A 22,949-nucleotide genomic window follows, 5' to 3' on the forward strand; every position below is an offset into this window, starting at 1 on the left:
CATCAGTTTATTTTGGTTTATAAGAGAAAAAGTTTCTATAAACATTACAAAATTTGCAAGGTTTTCTACATCCTTGCTATAAACTTTTATTCTTCTTGCCTTAACTAGTCTGATTTTCTAAATTTACACAACCACTAGTTGTAGCTTATCTACCAGAAACCTAAGTGATTACCCAGCACATCAGTAACATTAACCACTTGCTCTTCAAGTGCTTGAGTTCTCTGCTCAAGACTTCTTGTGCGTTCTTCATTTCTTGAGGTTTGATTATAGAGCTCTAACTCTACAATCCAGGCATCGTGAGTAATCATGTCATTATAGGCAAAATTTATACGATGATGGACATCCATCACCGATTCCTGATCTCGTGTCCTTTGTCCTTCTAGCCTTCGCACTATTCCAGAGAGATGAGTAGCCCTTCCTTCGACAATTTCCATCTTATCTTCAATTTTCACACTTTTCTCAAACAATTGAGATAAAGTGTTATCTTCAAAAGAATATGGGAGATGTGGTCGAGATGACTGACCAGTCTCATACATCTTGGCAGCTTTTTCTTCCGCCACCCATCTATCAACTATTTGTGCGATGCGTGCAGGTTCATCTTGAACTCTATGACTTCCCGAAGATGTCGCCTTCTTATTCTTCTTAATCTTTTTCCATATTGTTATGGATTTATGTGTCGTGCCTTTCATCTTTGCACCTCCTGGAACTTGACGATAAAGAGTATTCAGTGGTGGTAGAGATGATGCCACCGACTCTGTCTCCTCCATGGATTCGCTTTCTTCTATTGGTTCACTCTCTTCCCAGGGTAAAGGTGCTCCATCGTCAGAAGGTATTGGATGAAAGGTGGTTGGAGTTACAGGATAGTAAGGATCGCCTAACATCATAGGGAATGAAAGTTCCTCTTCTTCATCTGTATCCTCGATGATTATCCATTCTCGTGAATATGCCATGTCGGATTCCTATACATTTTGGATCACCAAAAGTTTTAGTCTATCAAATATTTCTCCCAAATTAAATAGTTCGTATGATCTGATCATAATAAAATGTAGTTGCGCACCTACACCTAGTTGTGATAGGATCTATGCACATATAAACTTTAGTTGGAATATTTGATCTAAATCCTTGAGATCAAAAACATTCTGGGTATTAAGGTGTATTCTCGTCGCGGATCTAAGTCTTTATATATGACTCTATATTCTTATTTATTGTATTCACGATTTTACTAGTGTTTGTTACTTCAGGTCTATCTGATAAGGCTCCGTCCAGTCAGGACTGTCGAAAGGGCAGGATGATTTTAGCATATAGCCGTTTTGAAATCCAGCAACCCAAATCGACATGTCTATCCTTGTCACCGCTCCCGTAAGTAGTCCTTTAGTAGTATAATTAATAATACTTTTTATTTATAGGCAAAGGGATATACCTAAACCTAATAGAGTAAGCCCTAAACTATATACATGATTTCCTAAGAAAGTACTAGTTCACTATAGTTAATAGCTCTGATACCAATCTATCACACCCCGGCCGTCGGCGGAAACACCGGGTAGCGTAACGTCATTTTTCATATCACAGTTATATAACATACATTGAACAATGCTTAAAGAAAATACATACCTTTATTGATGTTTGAAAGTTACATCATTATTTTCCTAGTATTTATTACATAATATCCGACTATGACATACTTCTTAAAGAACAGAAAGATACTAGTAAAACTTCTCCTGTTCGAATACATACCCGCTTTTCAAGTTCCTGAAAACACATTCATTTTAAAATACGTCAAGATAAAGTTGGTGAGTCCACAGGTTTTGACACCATAAAATAATACATTTTTCTCAAGTTCAAAAGTATAGTTTTGAAAGTATCATTTTGACTCTCCAACATTACGTATAATTGTATACTTATCAATTAAGTGTTATACCAAAACATTTCTTAATCATAAGGTATAAGTAGGGGAAAACTTATACATCACATTAATACTTGTATACGACAAGGTATAATGTTTCTACAATTTGGTACCATGAGCCTGTAACCGCTGCTATGACATAATACTTCTGATAGAACATTACACTAATGATTTACCATGTGAACAAATACACTCATGATTTAACATGAGAAACAACACCGTACGCTTCATCGACGCGGGAACAATAACAAATAAAAAGAAAGTACATCACTTGTTTTTGGTTGACTATAGCTAACAGTCACAAGCGGGGTGGTCAGCCCGTATACTAATTATACACGACTTCCTCGCTCACACGGGATTAACGGTTACAGTTCAGAGGATTTCTACTAAGATCCCCAATCTTAGTTGATGAATACAATTACTCATGTAGACTTTAACGGGTTCCTATAGCTCTAACAACAAAAGCATTTTCACGTCTAAAACCTTAAGTTACTAGACTATGCTTTTAAACATTACTCCTTACTTCATAATATTTAGGCAGTATAACAACTATATCTTGAAGTAAAAGCCAAGTTTTATCTTGACCTAAAACCAATCATAACACCATATAATGTTTCTAGTTTTATCTTGACATAAAACTATCAATAACAATACCAAGTTTTATCTTAACATAAAACTAACAATAATAATATATAACATATCCAGTTTTATCTTGACATAAAACTATTAATAGCAACATACTTTATAACTTAACATATAGAACTTCCGAATATAACATCGGAACTATATCGCACACAACATATATATAGAATCCTAAGTATAACTCAAGATCTACATTAATATACTACTATAACAATAATATGTTAACAACGTTACGATAGTTGTATATTTTCAGATACAAAATAACTATATTCTGGTTATTATAACTATCTATATTGATACTAATATACTATCATATAGATATAATAATAACATATATACAATATTTAGCATGCATTTTCCTCCGAAAATATTAGAAAGTGGGGCCGTGAAACTCACCCTAGTAGCGTGATTTTATGATATCTAAGCAAAACGGTCAGCATGCGAGATCGTCGGGGCTCGGGATGCAAGATGGCCTCAGCAAAGGAGAGAAAGGGAATAGGTTTTGGTGTAAGAATGGCTGAAGTCGAACCTGCTATTTATAGTAGGGATTTTAGACCCCCACGTCGTGGGTTTTGGACCCCCACGTTGTGACTTAGGATCTTATCCTCGTAGACTTGCCATTTGCGTTCCTAGCTTCGGAAGGGGTCATAATTCCTGTTTCACGTCGTGAATTTGATGTCCACGTCGTAGGTTTGGATTCTATCCCTTCGCAGCCTCGTCATACCTTCTAGATTCCGAGATATGGATAAATGACTCCTCACGTCGTGAGTGTCATAAAACTCACGTCGTGAATTTTAATTCTAATCCTCTCGCAGCGTCTAGATTCCGAATTATGACAGAATGTCGTGAGCGTCAGAAAACTCACGTCGTGAATTAGCTAGTTTAGGGTTTTTAAAAGCTAAATCTTCGGAATGCCATAAATTTTGCATACGAACTCCATTTTTGACATTCTTTATATGCACCCGTAGGTATTTACGAGTACTACAACTCTCGTTTAGACTTAAATAGCTAATTCTTAGTCTATTTTAAATTCCTCTTATTATAGAGATTTATGATGTTTGTTTTATCTTAACTTCTTCATGCGAAGTCAGATTCAGATGTTCTCTATATTTTTGGAATCGTATGGACGTATACTTTGAGTTGTATCATAAAGAAAGTTCATATTTGTATTAGAATTTATCATGAACTACATAACATTCTTACCACATTACTAGGTTAACATAATCACATTACATGATTGGCATAATCACATTTGATTGTCTATTGACTTATTTTGACTACTGTTACATTCTCCCCCCGTTAGAACAATTTCGTCCCGAAATTTATCTTGTGGTTAGGGTTTTGTCAAATAGTTGGGTGTATTTTTCTTTCATCTGATCTTCACGTTCCCAAGTAAATTCAGGTCCTCGCAAAGAGTTCGATCAAACTTTCACTATGGGAATAGGACTTTGCTTTAATCTTTTGACTTCTCGATACATGATCTCGATAGGTTCTTCTACAAAGTTAAGTTTGGCAATTGAAATAATTTGCATAGTTGGTCCTTAATGCAAAAAGCTTGCGATTCAGTCCCATGTGTGCATGGACGAGGGCACATGCTTGGGTGAGTACACCCAATGTAATGAGGAGAGTGCCAAGCCCTAATTTTTAGGGTTTGGACACTATTTAAACATGCTTATGAGCTCAAGCCTCTTTCATTTCTCAATCTCAAATGTCCTTGAGACCCAGTTCTGAAACCCTAACCCTCCCAAGAGTGTGGTGAGTTTATTTTTGTGCCTTTGGTGTATTGTAGTGCATGTTCTTGAAGAAGGTGGTTGGTGTAAGTTTGGAGTTCAAGGGAAGGCTTTTAGATCCAGACTCTCTACTCCATTCCAAGATCATTTGAGGTATAAAGATTTGAACTTGCTCTTTAGTAGTCTAGATCTATGGTTATGTAATATTTTTCCTTTTTTGGATCTAATGAATGGGATCTAGTGGTTATTATCAATTCAAGGGCTTGGAGTTGCCACTCTTGGCATTTTTGAGGTTCAAGATCCTTAAACTTGTCATCTTTAGGGATTAGAGTCATCCATGCATCTGTTAAAGTGCTTAATATGAGTCTTAATGGGTATTTTTGGAAGTTGGGTCCCATTTAGATATGTAAACTGATAAAGTCGCCAACTTTATCAGTTAAGGGCTTGTAATGAAGCTTCCCTCTAGGTTGTATGCAACGAACAAAAGTGATTAAGTCGCTAACTATATCATGTGATTCCTGAAGATCCCTAGCCTAGCACTAGCATGCTGTTCTAACATATCAGAATATCAAATAACTGCATTGTATTTTGGGGTTTACTTACAAGCTCCGACTGATCGTACCCTCTGCATCCTCCATCCTTTATTTTGAAAACCATTTTAAAACTTATTTTCCGAAAATCTCCTTGATTTGAGTCTGGATTCACATGAGTGTTCCTCCAATTCACTCAAACCAAGGCTCTGATACCAACTTGTAACATCCATAAATTTTACGCCAACTTTAAACTTTTTCAATCATAAATAAAATCCAAATAGCGTTGTTTACAAAATGTTTTCAAATCATTTTCCATCAAAGTGTCCCAAAAATCATAACATAAGGATGAGGAGCGGTACGGCCATGCCTTCGCCTTTCCATGATCTCCTGACGAACCTGAAACAATAAACTGAAAACTGTAAGCCCGAGGTCTTAGTCAGCTACCCCCAAAATATCAATACCACATTGACAATACCATATCAATAATAATCAATCAATCAACATGCATACTGGGCCATCGGCCTGACTGGACCGCGCTACCGGGCCTACAGTTTGTCTGAACCCATCTCGAGCCTTCGACATGAATGGTCCGCCACGTGGGCCTACAGTCTCCCCAGACCGCTCATAGGGTATATTGGCCTTCAGCACAAAGCCGGACCGCCTCAACCCAACCACAAGCAAATAACCATGTGAGCATACTATCATATATAGGCATATACAAACATCAAACATATCTGTCACACTGATCATCAATCATAGAATTCTCCTGTAACTAGAGTACTGACCTAGCAGGTCACTAACATACTAATCCCTACGGATCATAAGAGCATAACATACTGTCTACCCTGATTCTGATCTAACTGATCATAACCACATGTAGCATACTATAATAATAACAACTAAAGGGTTGGCCTTGGTGTCGTAGACCCTATCGATATAGTGAGGATAACTCACCTCGCAGATGTCAACACAAAAGGTAAACTCCAACTCTCGGATCACTTGACATGGGTTCCACCACCTATCATTATAGTACATCATACTCATAAGTCCTTAACCTTATAAGGTACTCCATAACCCGCTAGTCAACCCCCTGGTCAAAGTCAAAGTCCTCAATCAAGGTCAACAGTCCATGTTGACCTTAACTCGTCGAGTACCCTTGGCTACTCGCCGAGTTCCCTGAAGTACATTCCAACTCGCCGAGTCATCGGAGTGACTCGTCAAGTTCCTTTGATTCTCGATCAAACTTTAAGGCCACCCGTCGAGTTCCCTCCTTGCAACTCGACGGATATACACTCATACATATCCAAGAGAAAACTCATCCAACTCGCCGAGTCTTATGGCGATCTTCATCGAACTCGCCGATTTGTTTATCCAACTCGTCGAGTTCACGGCCATCTTCATGTGACTCGCCGAGTCCATTTAGTCCTTTTTCCATACATACTTGTTTTGAGCCATGCAACGGTTCCAACTCATAGATCCAAGCTTCTAGGGCATGCTTATCACGTAAAGTTGCAAACTTTACGTGCATGTAGGGCTATAAAGGCTCTAAATGCCTATTTTAAGTTCTTAATGGAACTTCATGCTCAAGAGGGACCTTAATCACAACCAAGACTGTGACTTTATGCTTCTAGAATCCAAGGAGGGTCCAGATCTGAAGTCACAACTTCAGATCTAGCCCATAGCTCATCATGCCAACTTAAAAATCCATAAAAAGCCCTAGAAATTCAATAAAAGGGAAAAAAGGAAGTAAGGATGGCACTTTGATACCTACAAAGGATGCTAGCTGAGGTAAATCCTGCTTCCCACTCTTCCTTGCTTCAATTTCCTTTGCACTCTTAGCTTTCTTCCTCCAAGATTCTCTTTTCCAAGCTTCAAACATCACACCAAGGCACACACACACACGAATTAGGGTTTTAAGGGGCTCTCAAAGACTGTAAAGAGGCCAAAGGAGGCTAAGGCTCCTTTAAATAGAGGTACAAACCCCGGGATTTAGGGTTTCCACTGCCAGCTCCTACTCGCCGAGTCCCAACATGGACTCGTCGAGTAGGTCACTTAAAACACGATCTCATCCAGCTGCTACTCGACGAGTAGGTCAACCAACTCGTCGAGTAGAGCTTAATCCAATAAATCTTATTTAAACAATACTTGAGAATTGGGGCGTTACATGGAACTTGCTTCTTTTATGCTTAGATCTAGTTCTTATTAGGTTTTGGTCCCTGTTTGGTCCTATGATGAGATGTAGTGGGTTTCTTCCACTCCAGAAGTTAGGAGTTTATTCTCTTGATGTTTTTGAGATTCTTAGTCCATAATGTTAGCATCTTGATGGTTATGGATCAACCATACATGTGTTTAGGTCCTTTTGGTGAAAGTAGAATGCTGAAAGTAAGGTTTGGGTCCTTCTAAGCCATGCAAAGGCTCCAAGTTCATGACTTTATGGATTAATATGTTCCTATGGACTTAGATCTAATGTTTTGGCTTCTGGTTGCAAGTATTAAGCACTTAATAGGAAAAATGCTTAATAGGCACGTATGTTGGGTTTACGTAAGCCTACGTTGTATGTACGCTACCGAGTCCCCGATTGTACACACTTCAAAGTACAATGGGCGTACCTAGCTCGTATGCAGTGCATACTGGCGATGGATGGGGTACGTTAGGGGTACTTAGTTGTTGTTGACTTTTGTTGACTCTGTGGATTGTGCAATATTTTGACTAGTGGAGTTTTAGGCCTTGTTAGGCCACTAGCCTTTCTGACTTTGGGCCATTGCTAGGCTTTGGGACTTCTTGGATTTGGGACCATATTAGGTTTTGGGTATTGTTTAGGGATTTGGACCATTTTGGGCTTTTTGGTGCTTTTAGATCGGGCCTCAGATTTTGGCCCAAGTAAGGAAAGTGTAAAATGGTCTTTTAACCCCGAGTGTTGGATAAGTTTACTAGGATCTTAGTGATGGATCATGGGCCAATTATTAATTGGGTCTTATATAATGATGTTTAGTGCGGATATTTCCCGTATCAGCAGTCCGAGCTTTTATCTGATATTCAACTGTTTGAGGTGAGTTTCCTCACTATGCTTGGCGAGTCGAAGGCACCAATGTCGACCCATGGTTTATTATGGTTAGGATGCTAGTTGTATGTGTGACTCTTGCATGTATGTTTTGTGATATGTATATTGGGCGGGGTCCGATGTCAGGCGGGGGCCTAAGGAATGTATTATATGTTATTTATCTTAGTGATTCTATCATGTGTTTTATGTGTCTATAAGAATGTCGGGTTGGGCCTGATAAATATAATGAGGTGGGTCCCATCTCATATCACTGACAGATCTGTTTCGATCGGGGCTCGATGCAGGGCGGGGCCCAAAGGTTGTTGGGCATGGCCCATTGTATGATTTATATGTATGGTATGAGGTATCTTCAGAAAATCACTAAGCTTCGTGCTTACAATTATCATTTTATGTTTTAGGAACTTCCAGATTGAAGGGGAAGAGCTCGGGATGATCGCATCGCATGCACCATATTGTTCGACGTTTTATTTGACTCTTATGTATTTTGATGATTATTGACATACTCTGATTTCATTATGGTTTTATGAAAATATTTTGAATGATGGTTTTATTTTTATAAAAAGGAATTTTTTGACTTAATTTTTGGAACATTACACTGAGTATCTATTAACTTAAAAGTAAACATAGCATTTTTTATGCAATAATTTAAAGATCTTTAACGTATTTTAACATCTTGAGCACCTCACAAATGTTTTTCTTAAAGTATTTATTCAAAACATTAAATCACAGTTACTAATTTGGTTATAAAGTTTTGAAGTTGATTCTTTTACCAAAACACACACACACACACACACACACACACATATATATATATATATATATATATATATATATATATATATATATATATAAAAGTTAAATAACTAATTATTATTAATTAATGAACCAATGTAAAATGTTAGAATTTTAAAACAATCGACATTCAACGGAAGGTTGTATCTATATTGGACACACATGCACTGGATTATATAAAAGAAAAAAAAATCACTTTTTTTTACTTTGTTTTAAGCCCTATTTTTTATCAAACAAAAAATGACTATACCACTATTCATGATTTTTCGCCCTCTTTAAATAGAGATCCACATTATTGCCATATTTATACATATATTTAGGGAATATTTTAATACATTTTAAGTAATATTTTGGTAAATTGCAAAGATATGTGATAGTTATTGAATTACTTTACATTTTGCATCCAATTAGGACACTCTTGAAGAATGGGGGCCAGAAGTAACAAGCATTGGAACTTTGGAGGATTAGAGCTTAAAAGAAGAAGATTCTAGTAAACAACCAACGTACCATTGTGAGGCTCTTATATCTCACGACATTAGGAGCAAATTCTAGAACATTAGTATACGGAAGCCCGAATCCTTGTCAGATACGAATTTCTACCAATCTCACGACGTAAGACATTAATTCTCACAACATGAGCCATGTATTTTGAAAAACTATAAACAACCCTTAGTATTAACGATTAAGAGAGCTTTTGGCAGGAAGGATATTCCAAGATACTCGAGTTTGGAGGTCAAACCTGCGAAAAACATCGTTGGAAGGAGAGTTTGTTTAAAGATCAAGAATTTGAAAATTAAATCATTACATTCGGTTTTTTAATCATGTCGATTTCTTATGATCCTGTGTGTTTACTTTCAAATATGAGTTGCTACTTTAGCTTAATTTCGTTTAGCTAGATGAAACCTTAAAACTATGAGTTAGTTTAATATTTTATGGATTTTATAAATTTGGTTTGGTACATGTGTTAGATTGTCATTAACTAGCATGTTAAAGTGTTCATCATTGTTGCTTAAATTCAAGTTAAGTTAGCTTAGTAACCATTAAGTTACATGAACTTATTTACCTAGTAGTTTAGTGACCATTAAATTGCTAAATCTAGAGTGACCACATCTTATATATAGTAACAAACGTAACAACTTTAACTGTGTTGGAGACCATAATTGTGAACATAATTGTGTTAGATTAGTTGTCTCGACCATAGATAGTTATCTTGATATATCTTACATAACTCGATGATCATTAATAACTAATTATGTGTTTGTTTGTGTACGACCATACATAATACTATATGAAGTGGTAAAAATATTAGTAGATTGGACCAAAACTGTTAATTACATATAAATTGGTAACTAACTTTATTAATCCATAAATAAGAGCTAACCATAGGAAAAATGTGGCTTCGAAACTAAACGAATCGTATTTTTAATATATTGATTACAATCGTTTTTAGTTGAGTGCTTAAGTTTATCTGAACTTGAAAATTTAGATAAAAACACTCTTTAATTATTGATTACTTTTAGATTAATTTTTAGTAGTTATTTTAATATATTGAATCTGTTCTCTATGATCGATACCCTATATACTTTATTATACTATAAATAAACTAAGTATACTATCTATAAGTGCACTAGTAGATAAGTAGTTAGATTATAAATTTAAAGCTAGATATGTGATATCTTTTGCACACATCACATATAAAAAACGATTTTTTTTTCAAAAAAAAATTCACTTTATCTTCTTTGTTTTTTGAAAACTATGTGTTATTATTTATCGAAAAAGTTAATAAATATATCAAAATTCATATTTTTTTATACTCCTTAATTATATATTCATATGAAAAAAAACAAATTTTTTATTCGAAATTTTAACTCAATTCATGTTGTAAATATTAAAAAAACTGAATTACATCGTTATCTATATTTTTTCATTTGGACCTCCCTGATTGATATATATATATATATATATATATATATATATATATATATATATATATATATATATATATATATATATATATATATATATATATATATATATATATATATATATATATATATATATATATATATATATATATATATATATATATATATATATATATATATATATATATATCAGGGAGGTCCAAATGAAAAAATATAGATAACGATGAAACACAGAAATTACTTCATACTACAAGGACTCTTTGTGTAATCTACTCTTTTAAATATGATAACAAGTCAACAACCAGGCTTTTCTACATTTAGAAAAAAAAATCTTGCTTCGTCACTTTTTCTATATTTAGCGAAAAAGATCTTGCTTTGTCTTATTGTCTCTATCATTTGGTCTAGTAGATATATTGATTTTCAAATAAAAATAAAATTAATAATTTTAATAAAAACCTACCATATTTTTTGGACCAAGTAAACGTAAGGTAGAGAAGAGCCGACCCTCAACTCTTTTATTGTTCCTAAAGTGATGATGCTTCCAACTTGGTATCCGTCTCGTTTAATAAGAGTACCTTTCATATTTATTTTATTTAAGTTGTTCTAAACCATTTTTGTGAAATATTTACGCCTTTTAACCTCATATTGGTTATGTGGTGTTTTAAGCTGCGACACTGTTATTGAATGACAACTAAAAGTATTCGTATCTAGTACGGTGAGTCATGACACAAGAAAGATGATTTTTTTTAGTTTATAGTCTTATTTATATTTATTTTGGCTTGTATTTATGGTCTTTTTTATAGATGAAACACTACCACTTAAAATGTTATTAGTTACATAGTAATATAGTATCAGAGCTTTACATTGTTTTTTGTAGATCGATTTGTTATTGTTCGTTGAAAGTATATAATAAAATTGGTTCAACATTGTTTCTTGTATTTACGGTCTTTTTTAAAATGTTTCTTGTAGATCGATTTCTTATTGTTTGTTGAAAGTATATAAAAAAAATTCAACATTGTTCATTGTTTTGCCCTGTTCATCGAAAAAAATTATGAGATTTTTGTTTGATCGTTTTGATTATTGTTTGAAGTTTTGTTCGTTTGGTTATTATCGGTGTTTTTATGTATTATCTTTAGGTAATTGTTAGTAAGTTTCCAAAGGATAGATTTGTCCTGAAAGTTGTTTTTGATGACTATGCTTACTACAAATAGAAAAAAAACATTGGAAACATTGTCCATTGTTACTCAATAAGGCAAAGCAGCAACATAGAAGATCATATGGATTGTTTCAACTACCATTCTAGCCACATAACCATCATCCACCACACTCAGCTAACTCCCATGCCACCACCACGCCACCTTCTACCTTGGATCTTAAGATTTTGAGCAGTTCAGATAGTTCCCTACTTCAAATCATGCAACCATGTCTACATCTATATCTCTTTCATGTTTTTCTTCGTCTAGTAGTTCAAGTATTCCTTCATCATATGTCACTTTATTTGCCATATTTTTTTCTTTGTCTAATGGATCGCGTATTTTGGTCATATATGTCAATGCTCCATCTATGGCTATAGAGGGTATTAGTTGTAAATAATTTTTTGAAATGTTCATATTTTAATTTTAGAAATATAACGAGAAAAAATGTCCAAATTCAATACATAAAATAAATGAGTAGTTCATAAAACTATGAGTTTGTAAGAGAAAATTTTCAAAAATATTGTTATTAATGTAGCACCTAGTTTTGGGATGTTTTTATTATCGGGATAGCGGACCGTTAATGGATCCACTAAAGTTCTTGAGCATCAAGGTAATAGATTTTAGACCTTATCTGATGTTGACAATGTTGGATTTAAGTTAATAAAGCCCCTCCAACTGTGCTTCGAAGCAAAACGGTAATATGGGAAAAGTTATATATTGTGCTTCTTGCATGGATTATGGTTTTAGTTCAACATGTATTAAGCCAAAAGCAATTAGATAGGGTTGTGATGCTCGTTAATACCTTCTTGTGCATATAAAGATCACCGAAAACGGAGTTAAAACAAAGAACTTATGACCATATGAAGTTGAAATGGAAATTTGGGAATTTTACCCTAAGTTGAGCATAGGATAGCCCCTACGGTGAGCGTAGGTGAAGAATATAGGACACACATTTAATGACCTACACTTAGAGTATGTTTGGCTATGATGAGCATAGCCACAACAAACCAAAACCCTAAACCTAAGGTGTTGAGCCATATTTAAAGACTCAAACTTCTTGGGATCCTTCCCTTGACCAGCCAACATCACCTAAGATCATTCCTTGAGAAACCCTAGCCCTTTATTTCTTGTTTTAAGCCTTTATATCTTTTGTGAGTTTATATTCTTCATTTGTTGGTTGAATCTTGAAGAACAAGGTGTTTGTAAAATACATGAACGAAAGATTCAGGTATAGACCCAACAAGGTTGCTTCATTCCTAGACGACTTTGAGTAAAAAGCTTCTAACTTGCTCATTGGTTTCTTAGATCATGTTATTGGTCATTTTTGTCACATTTTAATCCTTTTAGTTTGTGCTCTGGATTTGAGAGAGCTCCAACACCTTTTGAGCTATATGGAACACTCTTGGGGCTTGTTGGACTTCGAAAGTTGTGCTTGGGTGCATGTTCATTAAGCCATGCAAGTTATGTTAGCAATTTGGGCCATTTTAGTGCATAAAGTTTAGATCTTTCTTGTTACATCACGTTTAGTTATCCTGTTATGTAATTTAAAAATATATATATATATATATATATATATATATATATATATATATATATATATATATATATATATTATGAAATATTATATGAATTCGAGCTTTGACTTCTAACAGATAGTTTTTACTAGAAATGATGTAAAACTATGTTTAGAATCACTCAGAAAATATTGGAAGTCTTATGAGATTCCAATCAAAAGTCAAATATTGAAATTTAACGAAAATATAAAATTTGAAATAAGTATAATTTTATTATTGAAAGTTGTAGATAATTTCGTTTGAAACATTTAGGCAAAAATCTCATCGAAATCCGAGTTATAACGAAGAAGTTATGACTATTTAAAGTTTCGCGACAAAACCGGCACGACGTCGTATTACGTAAAAAGTGAGTTTCCGATAAACTACTTTTTAGCTTTAGTGATGTAAATGAAAGTCGTAGTATTTGTTAAACCGAGAATTTTCATAAATAGAACGTCCAAATCTGACTTCGTTTGAGGAAATTATGATTTTCTAAGTTTCGAAATAACAGTATACAGCTAAAAAGTCGAAATAAAGATCGAGTGATTTTTAGCCGATGCAAGCTAAACGAGAATCGAAGGTCTCGCCAATAGTAGTACAACGATAAAAAGACAGACGAAAACGGACATCGGATGAAGAAATTATGAAATCTTAACGAACTTTTCATGTCCCCGCACGTTAAAAATATATTATCAAATATAAATTCAAAATTAGCCAACGAAGTCTAAACAAAAGTTGTAGAGCATAATTTCACATGCGCGTGGATATAAACAGCATCAAAAACGGAGCTCGTATGCAAAAGATATGAATTTTAAAATTTTTAAATAAAAATAAAAAATAAATGAAAATTCGAGACTTATCCGAAGGGTATGCTCAACGTACTTTGCTTTGTACGCCCAGCATACTTCGCATGTATATGACCCGGAGTCGGCCACATCCCCCTCTTCTTCACATGCAAACGCGTATCGCACGAGATGACACATCCGAAACCCGGGAACCGAGCAGGCATCACGCCTCGTACGCCCAGCGTACTCCGAGGCTTCGGCCCCCTATAAAAGGGATACGAGATTGTCTGGAAATGGTTGCTCTCTTTCATCCTCTTTCACATTTTTAGCCCACTTTTAACCCCCCCCCCCCCCCCCCCCCCGAAGCCCCGATATCATTCCCGACACCGGAAGCAAGTCCCGACGCCCCGAAGTTCCCGAGAAAATTATATTTTCAAGTCGAAGCTCTGCCTGAGTAAGGCCGGTTTTCAACTAAAATCCCCGGTTTCATCACAGAAAGTCATATTTAGAGCCAAAGTGCTGCCCAAATTATCATTTACTCCTCCGGTTATTTCACAGTGAGTTCAATATATGGACAATTGTATGTTATGTGTTATATATCCAATGTAATTTCCTGTGTTATATCGGATTTATGCCTTTGGGAATGTAGAGCATGACTCGTATAGTTTTCTGGTACTGGCTTTGTGCCTTTGGCTATGTAGAGCATGACTCGTATAACTTTTGGTATTGGCATAGGGCTATGTAGGGCTGAAAGCCTGTATATTCTAGCAAAATGATAATCCGAAATTGTATTTTCTGTTCCATTTGGGCTGAAGCTTTATTGATGTATATCAAGTATTAAAATTAATTGTTGGTTGATATGGAAAGTCTGTCATATGATACACATATGTCTTTGTTGTTCTTTGTCCCTCTTTTGCTTCTGTCTACCGGGGATGCGAGTTAGAGATCTTCGTGGTATCTTTTCCAATCGACTTTATCCCGATCCTCATGAGGGATGTGTGTGTGTGTGTGTGATTGTGGATATGGACTGTCTTAGTCAATTTGGTGCCATGATCGACTGCGAGGGTCAGTGGGCAATGGTTCAAACCCCAAGTGGGGGAGAGTTGATTGTTTATGGCGAGGGTACCAGAATGGGATCAGGGTTTTTTTCAGCTGCCAGGGATTGACAGTATATTTAGCACGGGTCTGCGGGTTATATAGCATATGTTGGGGATACGCGGGTCAGGGATTAGAGTTCAGTATCAGAGGTACCAGTGGTCAGGGAGTTTGCTGACGTATTTATGGAGGAGTTTCCTGGAGTGCCTTCGGAAAGGCATGTCGAGTTTAGGATCGACCTAGTGTCAGGTGCGGCCCGTATCGCCAAGGCGCCATACTAGTTAGCACCACCAGAGATGTAGGAGCTGTCATCACAGCTGCAGGAACTGTTGGGCAAGCAGTTCATTCGTCCGAGCAGTTCTCCATGGGGAGCACCAATCCTCTTCTTCAGTAAGAAGGGTGGTTTGCATCGGATGTACATTGAATACCGAGAGTTGAAAAAGTTGACGATGAAAAACCATTATCCACTCCTGAGGATAGATGATCTCTTTGATCAGTTGCAGGGAGCATCTTGGTTCTCCAAGATAGACCTGAGGTCTATGTACCATCAGGTCAGGGTTGGAGAGGAGGACGTGAAGAAGACCGCGTTTCAGACTCGTTATGGACACTACGAGTTCATGGTGATGCCGTTTAGGCTCACCAACACCCCAGCATTATTCATGGACCTGATGAATCAGGTCTGCAGACCGATGCTCGATCGCTCGGTCATCGTGTTCGTAGACGATATCTTGGTATATTCCAAGACCAAAGAGCAGCATGAGGAGCATCTTTGGGAGTTATTGGGAGTTCTGAGGCGGGAATGGCTTTATGCCAAGCTCTCGAAGTGTGAGTTTTGGTTACGAGAGGTTCAGTTCCTCGGACACCTCGTTAACCAGGAGGGGATTGATGAGTTGAAAAACTCTTTTAAGATCGATTAGATTCTTAGCAAGCAAATCAGAATGTAAATAAAAAAAAGAACATACAATGAATCAAACAGATGTTGAATGACTAAAACTGCAACACCTCAGAAGAGATGGATGAAGAACTTCTACTGTAGAGGTGTGCTAGGGTTCCAGTATAGTGAATGAGATAATTAATAAACCGTTCAAAAGACGATGCATGCATGCACCATAAATACTAAACCCTAATATCATAAACACGGATGAACATACCCATACCATGACAATATTGGACTAACTAACGAAGCCCAATGGCGCAACCCTTAGACTCGGCAATCTATCCATTTGTGCTAGTTGAGGTGAGATGTAACGATCAAAAAATTTAACCAATTTAAAATTTTCAAAAACAACCCGATTCCATTAAAGTTATTACAAAAAGGTTTTCAATACAATTTATTTTAAGTATTCCCAGAATCTCATCACGACATAAACACGAGGAGCGCTACGATCACACCTTCGCCTTGCCACGGTCTCCTGAAGAACCTGAAAAGCATAAAACCACAAATGTAAGCCCGAAAGCTTAGTGAGATATCCCCAAAATACCAACCACATACACCAAACACGCAATAACATGCCACAACATATCTGATCACAGAACAGCCATGCACTTCGGGTCTACTGTGTGACTGGTCCGCCGCACCGGCCTACAGTCCACCTGGTCCACCCTCTGAGTCTATCTACATACAACGAGTCTGCAGTGTGATTGGTCCACCCGCACCGGGCCTTCAATCCACTTGGTCCACTCTCTGAGTCTACAGTATGACTGGTCCGCCCGCACCGGGCCTTCAGTCGGCCTGGTCCACTCTCCGAGCCTCGGCACGTCTGGTCCACCCTCTTGGGGCCTACAGCCTATCCGGACCGCTCGCTGGGCCTTCGGGACAACCGGTCCGCCATAAACATACAATCAAATAACAATTCACATAAACATACAATCAAATAACAATTCACCCGCCTCAACCCAACTCCAGTCCAAACAACCATGTGCACATAAACATACAATCAAATAACAATTCACAGCCAACAAACCGATCAAACAGATCACATAACATATCATCATCCTAACCAGGATACCGACCTAACCGGTCACTAGCATAGCATCACCCTACATCTCAGAATACGGATCTCTACCAGGTCTCTAACACATACCATCCTAGCTACCAGGATGCAACATATCAAAGCAATAACATAACAACAAATACACGGATCTCAAACCGATAAGGGCCGGCCTTGGTGCCTTAGACCCTGTTGATATAGTGAGGATAACTCACCTCGAAACTACCGGCTGAACATATAACCCAAGCTGCTCCGATCACTGATACGATATCCACCACTAGACAACCACGAAGGCACTGAACTCAACACAATATACAACAATTACCAAAATGCCCCTGGAAACCACTGGTCAACCCTTGGTCAAAGTCAACCCCTGACTGACTCTACTCGCCGAGTCAACCCGATGACTCGCCGAGTCCCCCCGATGACTCGCCGAGTCCCCATGATCAGAAATTGCCCAATCCGCGACTCAGCTCGCCGAGTCACCCCGAGACTCGCCGAGTTCAACAACTCTGAGTCCACTCAGACACAACTCACCGAGTCATCCTCTTGACTCACCGATTCACGGCTCAACCAGAAAAAGATTGGGACTCTTCGACGAGACTCGCCGAGTCCAAGAACAGACTCTTCGAGTCTAAGGCTATCTTCAACCTACTCGCCGAGTTGTTCTTCCAACTCGTCGAGTTCCAAGCCATCTTCAAGAAACTCGCCGAGTCCACCCATGTGACTCGCCGAGTACCACTGGGTCTGAATCCATACAGAGGCTTTCCAAGCCACGCAGATGATACAAACTATAGATCTACCTTTCCTAAGGCATCCATCACGTAAAGTGGCCAACTTTACGTGAATCCAAGGAGATCTATGCATTTCCACTCTAGGTTTTGGGTTTGGGACAAGATAGCTCCAACAATCACTCACAAACAGGGACTTTCATGCATTCCAACCCTTCTCCAATCCAAATCTGAGGTAGCAACCTCAGATCTAACCTCTAAACTCCAATACATCAAAAGATATGATCTCTAACACCCCCAAAATGAAGAGTCTAAACAATAGCAGCTCAAATAAAGATATAATACCTCAAAAGGAAGCTCCAAGAGAAGATTAACCCAAATCCTTGCAAAGCCCTTTGCTCCAAGTCTCTTTTCCTTCAAGATCTCTTCAACAACCACCTCTCCAAGCTCCAATTCACTCAACAATGGGGTTTCTTCACGAAATTAGGGTTTCTAGAACTCAAGGGATGATAAGGAGGCTGGGGAGAAAAAATAATGTTATTTGTATAGGGCTCAACCTCCGGATTTAGGGTTTTCTCCACTCAGCGCCTACTCGCCGAGTCCAATCCACTGACTCGCCGAGTCGGCCACTTGACACGCGACCATGTCGCGATTCTACTCGCTGAGTCCACCCATGGACTCGCCGAGTTCCCCTTTCCCATTTTACTCTTTTAGCCCTTCAACTTTACTCTTGCTATTCCGGGATGTTACAATTCTCCCCCACTTAAATTAGGCTTCGTCCTCGAAGCCTGCGGCAACACAATTCCAAAAATACTCCCGCCACGCACCACCTGGCATTAACCCAACCAGGTTCCTCAAAACACAACCATGGAAACCAGAAGCTCACTTTCTCCTTCCTTACGGTGTCCTGACCACCGTCTCGAGCCAGCCATCAGCTTTACCCTCTGATAACTCCACTTAACAACTGAGTACTACTCACGATGTAGCACTGCTCCAAATCACAACCATCACTCGACTCATATGAGCTACAAAATAACTATGCACCACCGGATTCCCGATCCGAGTCCAACTCTAATCATTCTGTTAACAGAAAGACACATTCTTCAGGGAAACTCCCATGAGTTCTCCCCTGGCAATCACATACACATGCTGAACTAGCTCTAGCACCCTCAGGTTGGGAAAACCCGATACACTGATGACATCTTCAAACATCCCCCAGGATGGACCACTACTACATACATAATTCCCTGATCAGAATCACACTAAGAGCCCAAGACTCCCTCCCTGCATCCCTTCCGAGCCTCTTGGCTCTACACCCGCGGAATTCCTTCCGCGACCTCAGTAGACATCCCAAACCGGATGTGCTTCCATTCCACTGCCGCAAACATGCTGCTCAAAAACCATACTCGGATCACACTTATCATAACTCTGCTCTGCCGTTCACTTCCGTGAATTCGCACTCCCTCTCGTAGTTACACTCCTCTCTCTTTCCTTACCAAGGAAACCACTTGGCTGCCTTGACACTACCACAAGTGCCACGGCGCTCGCCCAATGCTACACCACTCCTTCATAGCATAACCGCTATCCATCCAACACACATGCTATGAATCTGATCGCAGGGACTCTCAAGCCCATGCACTATCTCAACTAATCAAGATCAATACCCGGGGCTAGACCTTCTAATGCTAACACATCACAATATACTCAATCCATTTCCTCGAACTGCTCTATCGATACCTGCAGAGTCTTCAGCATGACTGGACCGCCTTCACAGGCCTTCGGCCAAGCTGGACCACTCTTAGAACCTTCAGCCAATCTGGACCGCCCTCCAGTGCCTTCAGTCTGGTTGGACCGTTCTCCGAGCCTTCGGCCTGACTGGTATGCCTACCGGCCTTCAGTCTATCCGGACCGCTCAGCTAACATCCATCATTCCGAGCTATCTCTTTGGGAGACCCTCCCATGCATACTGTTCTATCCCTCTAGGGGTTCTGAACTCTATCTCCATCATACATACTCGATCCCGGCCCGAATCCTAGGCCCTCCATAATCAAATGCCCTAGGTCTGTATCCCGCCCCGCATGCCCGACACTTGCTCCTACCAGCCTACACTCTGGGATGGCAGAACACTGCTGAATCCCAACAGCTAAGCAACCTCACATGCTCATCGATCTTCCAGAGAATTTTCCAATTCTCCCCCACTTAGGGTGCTGACTATCAACCACCGGTCGCCATCACCGACCTCCCAGAACAACTCTGCACCAAACCAACACTTACATGCGGACTGATTCCCACTAGCACTAGAAACCTTCACAAAAACACATTTCCACACTGATCATCCCGCTCGAAAGAAACTCAATCTGTAGCTAACCACTCTCAGAAAGCAGATGCTACCCGGCCTTCAAACCAATGATAGGTTTCCACTAATAACCCTCATGAATGATAACCAACGAAATTCCCAAACAATAACCCATAACCAAACCACAACCCTCAAAAACGACGAATACCGCATCGAAAACCACACAAAGATACCAACACATAAACAATACTCCACAATTAACACAAGATAACAAGACATCAAGTAAGAAACATACCCGCAGCTGCATCTGGCACTGTTCTGACCTCCTCTGCCGCAAGCTGATAAGCACGACCCTGAGCCCTTGGGGGCTCCGCTCCATCCTGACCTCCACCTGTGATCCTCAAAGTGGCCGGTGCTGGAGCCTGCACCGCTCCTGCAGCAAGCTGCGACAGTTGACCCTCAAATGTCCAACCTGATGACAATGATAACAAATCCTCAAATCCCGAACCGGCGCTGACTGCCGACAATCCCTCGCATAGTGCCCCTCCTTTCCGCACTTGCGGCATGCACCACCGGACCTACAAACTCCGGTGTGACCCCTCCCACACTTCCCACAAGTGTGGCTGCTCAGATCTCCCACTCTAGCATCAACGGTCTTGGACCGTTTCGGCGCCGGTTGCGACTACACCGGAGCCTGCCTCAGCTCACGCAACTGCAACTCAATCTTTAACTCATGCCGCCTGGCGGCCTCCTGCAACTCCAACAAGGTCTCGCACCTCTACGCAGACACAAACTGTCTGATGACCCTCTTGAGCATGTTCAGATATCGAGACATCTGAGCCTGCTCCGAAGCGAACTCTAGGCAAAACATCGCCCTCTCAGTGAACATCCTGGTGATCTCAGTCACCGACTCCAAATCCTGCTTCATCTCAAGGAAATCCTGAGCCAATCTCTCCCTCTCAACTTGTAGAACATAGCGAGTGTTGAACATCTCTCTAAATTGATCCCATGAAACCGCAGCCCTCTGCGCATCCTAAAAAGACCCCGTGGTCAATCTCCATTAATCCTTCGCCCCGAGCCTTAACAGGTTTAAAGCACACCTCACCCTCTGATCAGCAGGGCATGAACACGTGAAGAAACACCCCTCCATGTCCGATAACCACCTCATAGCAACAATCGGGTCCTGAACTCCATCGAAGGTGAGAGGCTTCGTATTATCGAAGTCCCGATACTGAAAACCCTGACCAGCTCCTCCCCATGCTGCTGTTACAGCCGTTGTAGCCGTCGCGGCATCTGTCTCTGTGAGAGCTGCATAGCGCTCATCAAAATACTCAACCATGGCGGTCTTGATCGACCCAAACAGCTCCGGCAACTCAGCCCGGAACAACGCAGCAACCTCATCATGCAGGATCTCACGAATCCTCGCATCCAACTCGCACGTGCTCATCTGACCAATAACCTCGGGCGACACAGACCCGCCCGGAACTCCCTCTCCTGCTCCCGATCCTGAACCGGATCTGCTCCTAGCATGCCTCAGAATCTCCATACTGAAAAACACCACAAAATCTCAGACACTTCCCACCAATCTGGGAACCAACTCTCTCAACCCAACCCTAGAGGTCATGGTTTCCCTGATACGTGTATGGGTCCTGTGCTTTCAGTAGTACGGGCCCATACTACCTTCCACACCTACCCATATTTGTATGAAGTACTACCACAACACCCTACAGAAAACATGCATAACAACTCTCAACCCTCACCACAAGAGGAACACTGAAAATCTCCCACAAGGAAACCCTAGGCTACAGGCATCACAAATCAGGCAACATTATCATGAAATCCTGAAGATCCCTAGCCTAACACTAGCATGATGTTCTATCAAAGCTCAACAACAAATATCATGTATGGCATTTTGGGGGTTACTTACTGGCTCCGGCTGATCGTACCTCCGCGTCCTCCTTTACTCATTTTGAAAACCATTTTAAATTCTCTTTTGAAAACTCTCCTCGATTTGAGACTGGAGTCACACGAGTGTTCCTCCAATTCACTCAAACCAAGGCTCTGATACCAACTTGTAACGACCAAAAATTTTAACCAATTTAAAATTTTCGAAAACAACCCGATTCCATTAAAGTTATTACAAAAAGGTTTTCAATACAAATTATTTTAAGTATTCCCAGAATCTCATCACGAAATAAACACGAGGAGCGGTACGATCACGCCTTTACCTTGCCACGGTCTCCTGAAGAACCTGAAAAACATAAAACCACAACCGTAAGCCCAAAAGCTTAGTGAGATATCCCCAAAATACCAACCACATATACCATACACGCATAACATGCCATAACATATCCGATCACAGAACAGCCATGCACTTCGGGTCTACTGTGTGACTGGTCCGCCCCACCGGCCAACAGTCCACCTGGTCCACCCTCTGAGTCTATCTACATACAACGAGCCTGCAGTGTGATCGGTCCGCCCGCACCGGGCCTTCAATCCACTTGGTCCACTCTCTGAGTCTACAGTATGACTGGTCCGCCCGCACCAGGCCTTCAGTCGGCCTGGTCCACTCTCTGAGCCTCGGCACGTCTGGTCCGCCCTCTTGGGGCCTATAGCCTATCCGGACCGCTCGCTGGGACTTCGGGACAACCGGTCCGCCCTGGGTATCTTGTCCTACAACACAAAGCAGGACCCGCCTCAACCCAACTCCAGTCCA

This window comes from Lactuca serriola, chromosome 9, assembly GCF_051521515.1.
Source record: "Lactuca serriola cultivar US96UC23 chromosome 9, Lser_US96UC23_V15, whole genome shotgun sequence".
Lineage (NCBI taxonomy): Eukaryota > Viridiplantae > Streptophyta > Magnoliopsida > Asterales > Asteraceae > Lactuca > Lactuca serriola.